Source organism: Medicago sativa, chromosome 4 (genome assembly GCF_051527215.1).
Source record: "Medicago sativa cultivar Bolivia chromosome 4, Bolivia_mono, whole genome shotgun sequence".
In the NCBI taxonomy this organism is placed as follows: Eukaryota; Viridiplantae; Streptophyta; class Magnoliopsida; order Fabales; family Fabaceae; genus Medicago; species Medicago sativa.
This window is the reverse complement of record NC_140752.1, coordinates 46,899,101-46,908,721: the sequence shown is the minus strand read 5'-3', so window position 1 is coordinate 46,908,721 and position 9,621 is coordinate 46,899,101.

The following is a 9,621-nucleotide window of genomic DNA, read 5'->3' as shown; positions in this document are numbered from 1 at the left end:
AGTGAATTTCCTTGTTAATTTACGGATTTTACTCGTTTTTGACCCTTTTTCTTTCACTAAAAAGGGCATAAAGTGGCCTAGCCTTATCGAATCGAAGCATGTAATAGTTCCTAGGAAATCTAACAAGCATATCTACGACTTCCATGGTTGATTTTAGAAATTTGAAAAACGGCCAAAATGGTGGTAAAGTGAATTTCCTTGTTAATTTACGAATTTTACTCGATTTTGACCCTTTATCTTTCACTAAAAAGGGCATAAAGTGGCCTAGCCATATCGAATCGAAGCATGTAATAGCTCCTAGGAAATCTAACGAGCATATCTAAGACCTCCATGTTTGATTTTAGAATTTTCACAAACGGCCAAATTGGGGGTTAGGTTAATTTCCTTGTTAATTTACGGATTTTACTCGTTTTTGACCCTTTTTCTTTCACTAAAAAGGACATAAAGTGGCCTAGCCTTATCGAATCGAAGCATGTAATAGTTCCTAGGAAATCTAACAAGCATATCTACGACTTCCATGGTTGATTTTAGAAATTTGAAAAACGGACAAAATGGTGGTAAAGTGAATTTCCTGGTTAATTTACGGATTTTACTTGTTTTTGACCCTTTATCTTTCACTAAAAAGGGCATAAAGTGGCCTAGCCTTATCGAATCGAAGCATGTAATAGTTCCTAGGAAATCTAACGAGCATATCTACGCCTTCCATGATTGATTTTAGAAATTTGAAAAACGGCCAAAATGGTGGTAAAGTGAATTTCCATGTTAATTTACGGATTTTACTCGATTTTGATCGATTTTCTTTCACTAAGAAGGGCATAAAGTGGCCTAGCCTTATCGAATCGAAGCATGTAATAGCTCCTAGGAAATCTAACGAGCATATCTATGACATCCAAGGTTGATTTTAAAAACTTGAAAAACGGCCAAAATGGTGGTAAAGTGAATTTCCTTGTTAATTTACGGACTTTACTTGTTTTTGACCCTTTTTCTTTCACTAAAAAGGGCATAAAGTGGCCTAGCCTTATCGAATCGAAGCATGTAATAGCTCCTAGGAAATCTAACGAGCATATCTATGACATCCAAGGTTGATTTTAAAAACTTGAAAAACGGCCAAAATGGTGGTAAAGTGAATTTCCTTGTTAATTTACGGATTTTACTCGATTTTGATCCTTTTTCTTTCACTTCGAAGGGCATAAAGTGGCATAGCCTTCTCGAATCGAACCATGTAATAGTTCCTAGGAAATCTAACAAGTATATCCACGACTTCCATGATTTATATTAGAATTTTCAAAAACGGCCAAAATGGGGGTTATGTTAATTTCCTTGATAATTTACGGATTTTACTCGTTTTTGACCCTTTTTCTTTCACTAATAAAGACATAAAGTGGCCTAGCCTTATCGAGCCGAAGCATGTAATAGCTCCTAGGAAATCTAACGAGCATATCTATGACCTCCGTGTTTGATTTTAGAATTTTCACAAACGGCCAAATTGGGGGTTAGGTTAATTTCCTTGTTAATTTACGGATTTTACTCGTTTTTGACCCTTTTTCTTTCACTAAAAAGGGCATAAAGTGGCCTAGCCTTATCGAACCGAAGCATGTAATAGTTCCTAGGAAATCTAACGTGCATATCTACGACTTCCATGGGTGATTTTAGAAATTTGAAAAATGGCCAAAATGGTGGTAAAGTGAATTTCCTTGTTAATTTACGGATTTTACTTGTTTTTGACCCTTTTTCTTTCACTAAAAAGGGCATAAAGTGGCCTAGCCTTATCGAATCAAAGCATGTAATAGTTCCTAGGAAATCTAACGAGCATATCTATGACTTCCATGGTTGATTTTAGAAATTTGAAAAACGGCCAAAATGGTGGTAAAGTGAATTTCCTTGTTAATTTACGGATTTTACTCGATTTCGACCCTTTTTCTTTCACTAAGAAGGTCATAAAGTGGCCTAGCCTTCTCGAATCGAACCATGTAATAGTTCCTAGGAAATCTAACAAGCATATCTACGACTTCTATGATTTATATTAGAATTTTCAAAAATGGCCATAATGGGGGTTATGTTAATTTCCTTGTTTATTTACGGATTTTACTCGTTTTTGACCCTTTTTCTTTCACTAAAAAAGACATAAAGTGACCAAGCCTTATAGAATCGAAGCATGTAATAGCTCCTAGGAAATCTAACGAGCATATCTATGACCTCCATGTTTGATTTTAGAAATTTGAAAAACGGCCAAAAATGGTGGTAAAGTGAATTTCCTTGTTAATTTACGGATTTTACTCGTTTTTGACCCTTTTTCTTTCACTAAAAAGGGCATAAAGTGGCCTAGCCTTATCGAATCGAAGCATGTAATAGTTCCTAGGAAATCTAACAAGCATATCTACGACTTCCATGGTTGATTTTAGAAATTTGAAAAACGGCCAAAATGGTGGTAAAGTGAATTTCCTTGTTAATTTACGAATTTTACTAGATTTTGACCCTTTATCTTTCACTAAAAAGGGCATAAAGTGGCCTAGCCTTATCGAATCGAAGCATGTAATAGCTCCTAGGAAATCTAACGAGCATATCTAAGACCTCCATGTTTGATTTTAGAATTTTTCACAAACGGCCAAATTGGGGGTTAGGTTAATTTCCTTGTTAATTTACGGATTTTACTCGTTTTTGACCCTTTTTCTTTCACTAAAAAGGACATAAAGTGGCCTAGCCTTATCGAATCGAAGCATGTAATAGTTCCTAGGAAATCTAACAAGCATATCTACGACTTCCATGGTTGATTTTAGAAATTTGAAAAACGGACAAAATGGTGGTAAAGTGAATTTCCTGGTTAATTTACGGATTTTACTTGTTTTTGACCCTTTATCTTTCACTAAAAGGGCATAAAGTGGCCTAGCCTTATCGAATCGAAGCATGTAATTGTTCCTAGGAAATCTAACGAGCATATCTACGCCTTCCATGATTGATTTTAGAAATTTGAAAAACGGCCAAAATGGTGGTAAAGTGAATTTCCATGTTAATTTACGGATTTTACTTGTTTTTGACCCTTTTTCTTTCACTAAAAAGGGCATAAAGTGGCCTAGCCTTATCGAATCGAAGCATGTAACAGTTCCTAGGAAATCTAACAAGCATATCCACGACTTCCATGATTTATATTAGAATTTTCAAAAACGGCCAAAATGGGGGTTAAGTTAATTTCCTTGATAATTTACGGATTTTACTCGTTTTTGACCCTTTTTCTTTCACTAATAAAGACATAAAGTGGCCTAGCCTTATCGAGCCGAAGCATGTAATAGCTCCTAGGAAATCTAACGAGCATATCTATGACCTCCGTGTTTGATTTTAGAATTTTCACAAACGGCCAAATTGGGGGTTAGGTTAATTTCCTTGTTAATTTACGGATTTTACTCGTTTTTGACCCTTTTTCTTTCACTAAAAAGGGCATAAAGTGGCCTAGCCTTATCGAACCGAAGCATGTAATAGTTCCTAGGAAATCTAACGTGCATATCTACGACTTCCATGGGTGATTTTAGAAATTTGAAAAACGGCCAAAATGGTGGTAAAGTGAATTTCCTTGTTAATTTACGGATTTTACTCGATTTCGACCCTTTTTCTTTCACTAAGAAGGTCATAAAGTGGCCTAGCCTTCTCGAATCGAACCATGTAATAGTTCCTAGGAAATCTAACAAGCATATCTACGACTTCTATGATTTATATTAGAATTTTCAAAAATGGCCAAAATGGGGGTTATGTTAATTTCCTTGTTTATTTACGGATTTTACTCGTTTTTGACCCTTTTTCTTTCACTAAAAAAGACATAAAGTGGCCTAGCCTTATAGAATCGAAGCATGTAATAGCTCCTAGGAAATCTAACGAGCATATCTATGACCTCCATGTTTGATTTTAGAAATTTGAAAAACGGCCAAAAATGGTGGTAAAGTGAATTTCCTTGTTAATTTACGGATTTTACTCGTTTTTGACCCTTTTTCTTTCACTAAAAAGGGCATAAAGTGGCCTAGCCTTATTGAATCAAAGCATGTAATAGTTCCTAGGAAATCTAACGAGCATATCTACGACTTCCATGGTTGATTTTAGAAATTTGAAAAACGGCCAAAATGGTGGTAAAGTGAATTTCCTTGTTAATTTACGGATTTTACTCGATTTCGACCCTTTTTCTTTCACTAAGAAGGTCATAAAGTGGCCTAGCCTTCTCGAATCGAACCATGTAATAGTTCCTAGGAAATCTAACAAGCATATCTACGACTTCTATGATTTATATTAGAATTTTCAAAAATGGCCAAAATGGGGGTTATGTTAATTTCCTTGTTTATTTACGGATTTTACTCGTTTTTGACCCTTTTTCTTTCACTAAAAAAGACATAAAGTGGCCTAGCCTTATAGAATCGAAGCATGTAATAGCTTCTAGGAAATCTAACGAGCATATCTATGACCTCCATGTTTGATTTTAGAAATTTGAAAAACGACCAAAAATGGTGGTAAAGTGAATTTCCTTGTTAATTTACGGATTTTACTCGTTTTTGACCCTTTTTCTTTCACTAAAAAGGGCATAAAGTGGCCTAGCCTTATCGAATCGAAGCATGTAATAGTTCCTAGGAAATCTAACGAGCATATCTACGACTTCCATGGTTGGTTTTAGAAAATTAAAAAACGGCCAAAATGGTGGTAAAGTGAATTTCCTTGTTAATTTACGAATTTTACTCGATTTTGACCCTTTATCTTTCACAAAAAAGGGCATAAAGTGGCCTAGCCTTATCGAATCGAAGCATGTAATAGTTCCTAGGAAATCTAACAAGCATATCTACGACTTCCATGGTTGATTTTAGAAATTTGAAAAACGGCCAAAATGGTGGTAAAGTGAATTTCCTTGTTAATTTACGGATTTTACTCGATTTTGATCCATTTTCTTTCACTATAAAAGACATAAAGTGGCCTAACCTTATCGAATCGAAGCACGTAATAGTTCCTAGGAAATCTAACGAGCATATCTACGACTTCCATGGTTGATTTTAGAAATTTGAAAAACGGCCAAAATGGTGGTAAAGTGAATTTCCTTGTTAATTTACGGATTTTACTTTATTTTGATCCATTTTCTTTCACTAAGAAGGGCATAAAGTGGCCTAGCCTTCTCGAATCGAACCATGTAGTAGTTCCTAGGAAATCTAACAAGCATATCTACGACTTCCATGATTTATATTAGAATTTTCAAAAATGGCCAAAATGGGGGTTAAGTTAATTTCCTTGTTAATTTACGGATTTTACTCGTTTTTGACCCTTTTTCTTTCACTAAAAAAGACATAAAGTGGCCCAGCCTTATCGAATCGAAGCATGTAATAGCTCATAGGAAATCTAACGAGCATATCTATGACCTCCATGTTTGATATTAGAATTTTCACAAACGGCCAAATTGGGGGTTAGGTTAGTTTCCTTGTTAATTTACGGATTTTACTCGTTTTTGACCCTTTTTCTTTCACTAAAAAGGGCATAAAGTGGCCTAGCCTTATTGAATCAAAGCATGTAATAGTTCCTAGGAAATCTAACGAGCATATCTACGACTTCCATGGTTGATTTTAGAAATTTGAAAAACGGCCAAAATGGTGGTAAAGTGAATTTCCTTGTTAATTTACGGATTTTACTCGATTTCGACCCTTTTTCTTTCACTAAGAAGGTCATAAAGTGGCCTAGCCTTCTCGAATCGAACCATGTAATAGTTCCTAGGAAATCTAACAAGCATATCTACGACTTCTATGATTTATATTAGAATTTTCAAAAATGGCCAAAATGGGGGTTATGTTAATTTCCTTGTTTATTTACGGATTTTACTCGTTTTTGACCCTTTTTCTTTCACTAAAAAAGACATAAAGTGGCCTAGCCTTATAGAATCGAAGCATGTAATAGCTCCTAGGAAATCTAACGAGCATATCTATGACCTCCATGTTTGATTTTAGAAATTTGAAAAACGGCCAAAAATGGTGGTAAAGTGAATTTCCTTGTTAATTTACGGATTTTACTCGTTTTTGACCCTTTTTCTTTCACTAAAAAGGGCATAAAGTGGCCTAGCCTTATTGAATCAAAGCATGTAATAGTTCCTAGGAAATCTAACGAGCATATCTACGACTTCCATGGTTGATTTTAGAAAATTAAAAAACGGCCAAAATGGTGGTAAAGTGAATTTCCTTGTTAATTTACGAATTTTACTCGATTTTGACCCTTTATCTTTCACAAAAAAGGGCATAAAGTGGCCTAGCCTTATCGAATCGAAGCATGTAATAGTTCCTAGGAAATCTAACAAGCATATCTACGACTTCCATGGTTGATTTTAGAAATTTGAAAAACGGCCAAAATGGTGGTAAAGTGAATTTCCTTGTTAATTTACGGATTTTACTCGATTTTGATCCATTTTCTTTCACTATAAAAGACATAAAGTGGCCTAACCTTATCGAATCGAAGCACGTAATAGTTCCTAGGAAATCTAACGAGCATATCTACGACTTCCATGGTTGATTTTAGAAATTTGAAAAACGGCCAAAATGGTGGTAAAGTGAATTTCCTTGTTAATTTACGGATTTTACTTTATTTTGATCCATTTTCTTTCACTAAGAAGGGCATAAAGTGGCCTAGCCTTCTCGAATCGAACCATGTAGTAGTTCCTAGGAAATCTAACAAGCATATCTACGACTTCCATGATTTATATTAGAATTTTCAAAAATGGCCAAAATGGGGGTTAAGTTAATTTCCTTGTTAATTTACGGATTTTACTCGTTTTTGACCCTTTTTCTTTCACTAAAAAAGACATAAAGTGGCCCAGCCTTATCGAATCGAAGCATGTAATAGCTCATAGGAAATCTAACGAGCATATCTATGACCTCCATGTTTGATATTAGAATTTTCACAAACGGCCAAATTGGGGGTTAGGTTAGTTTCCTTGTTAATTTACGGATTTTACTCGTTTTTGACCCTTTTTCTTTCACTAAAAAGGGCATAAAGTGGCCTAGCCTTATTGAATCAAAGCATGTAATAGTTCCTAGGAAATCTAACGAGCATATCTACGACTTCCATGGTTGATTTTAGAAATTTGAAAAACGGCCAAAATGGTGGTAAAGTGAATTTCCTTGTTAATTTACGGATTTTACTCGATTTCGACCCTTTTTCTTTCACTAAGAAGGTCATAAAGTGGCCTAGCCTTCTCGAATCGAACCATGTAATAGTTCCTAGGAAATCTAACAAGCATATCTACGACTTCTATGATTTATATTAGAATTTTCAAAAATGGCCAAAATGGGGGTTATGTTAATTTCCTTGTTTATTTACGGATTTTACTCGTTTTTGACCCTTTTTCTTTCACTAAAAAAGACATAAAGTGGCCTAGCCTTATAGAATCGAAGCATGTAATAGCTCCTAGGAAATCTAACGAGCATATCTATGACCTCCATGTTTGATTTTAGAAATTTGAAAAACGGCCAAAAATGGTGGTAAAGTGAATTTCCTTGTTAATTTACGGATTTTACTCGTTTTTGACCCTTTTTCTTTCACTAAAAAGGGCATAAAGTGGCCTAGCCTTATTGAATCAAAGCATGTAATAGTTCCTAGGAAATCTAACGAGCATATCTACGACTTCCATGGTTGATTTTAGAAAATTAAAAAACGGCCAAAATGGTGGTAAAGTGAATTTCCTTGTTAATTTACGAATTTTACTCGATTTTGACCCTTTATCTTTCACAAAAAAGGGCATAAAGTGGCCTAGCCTTATCGAATCGAAGCATGTAATAGTTCCTAGGAAATCTAACAAGCATATCTACGACTTCCATGGTTGATTTTAGAAATTTGAAAAACGGCCAAAATGGTGGTAAAGTGAATTTCCTTGTTAATTTACGGATTTTACTCGATTTTGATCCATTTTCTTTCACTATAAAAGACATAAAGTGGCCTAACCTTATCGAATCGAAGCACGTAATAGTTCCTAGGAAATCTAACGAGCATATCTACGACTTCCATGGTTGATTTTAGAAATTTGAAAAACGGCCAAAATGGTGGTAAAGTGAATTTCCTTGTTAATTTACGGATTTTACTTTATTTTGATCCATTTTCTTTCACTAAGAAGGGCATAAAGTGGCCTAGCCTTCTCGAATCGAACCATGTAGTAGTTCCTAGGAAATCTAACAAGCATATCTACGACTTCCATGATTTATATTAGAATTTTCAAAAATGGCCAAAATGGGGGTTAAGTTAATTTCCTTGTTAATTTACGGATTTTACTCGTTTTTGACCCTTTTTCTTTCACTAAAAAAGACATAAAGTGGCCCAGCCTTATCGAATCGAAGCATGTAATAGCTCATAGGAAATCTAACGAGCATATCTATGACCTCCATGTTTGATATTAGAATTTTCACAAACGGCCAAATTGGGGGTTAGGTTAGTTTCCTTGTTAATTTACGGATTTTACTCGTTTTTGACCCTTTTTCTTTCACTAAAAAGGGCATAAAGTGGCCTAGCCTTATTGAATCAAAGCATGTAATAGTTCCTAGGAAATCTAACGAGCATATCTACGACTTCCATGGTTGATTTTAGAAATTTGAAAAACGGCCAAAATGGTGGTAAAGTGAATTTCCTTGTTAATTTACGGATTTTACTCGATTTCGACCCTTTTTCTTTCACTAAGAAGGTCATAAAGTGGCCTAGCCTTCTCGAATCGAACCATGTAATAGTTCCTAGGAAATCTAACAAGCATATCTACGACTTCTATGATTTATATTAGAATTTTCAAAAATGGCCAAAATGGGGGTTATGTTAATTTCCTTGTTTATTTACGGATTTTACTCGTTTTTGACCCTTTTTCTTTCACTAAAAAAGACATAAAGTGGCCTAGCCTTATAGAATCGAAGCATGTAATAGCTCCTAGGAAATCTAACGAGCATATCTATGACCTCCATGTTTGATTTTAGAAATTTGAAAAACGGCCAAAAATGGTGGTAAAGTGAATTTCCTTGTTAATTTACGGATTTTACTCGTTTTTGACCCTTTTTCTTTCACTAAAAAGGGCATAAAGTGGCCTAGCCTTATTGAATCAAAGCATGTAATAGTTCCTAGGAAATCTAACGAGCATATCTACGACTTCCATGGTTGATTTTAGAAATTTGAAAAACGGCCAAAATGGTGGTAAAGTGAATTTCCTTGTTAATTTACGGATTTTACTCGATTTCGACCCTTTTTCTTTCACTAAGAAGGTCATAAAGTGGCCTAGCCTTATCGAATCGAAGCATGTAATAGTTCCTAGGAAATCTAACGAACATATCTACGACTTCCATGGTTGATTTTAGAAAATTAAAAAACGGCCAAAATGGTGGTAAAGTGAATTTCCTTGTTAATTTACGAATTTTACTCGATTTTGACCCTTTATCTTTCACAAAAAAGGGCATAAAGTGGCCTAGCCTTATCGAATCGAAGCATGTAATAGTTCCTAGGAAATCTAACAAGCATATCTACGACTTCCATGGTTGATTTTAGAAATTTGAAAAACGGCCAAAATGGTGGTAAAGTGAATTTCCTTGTTAATTTACGGATTTTACTCGATTTTGATCCATTTTCTTTCACTAAAAAAGACATAAAGTGGCC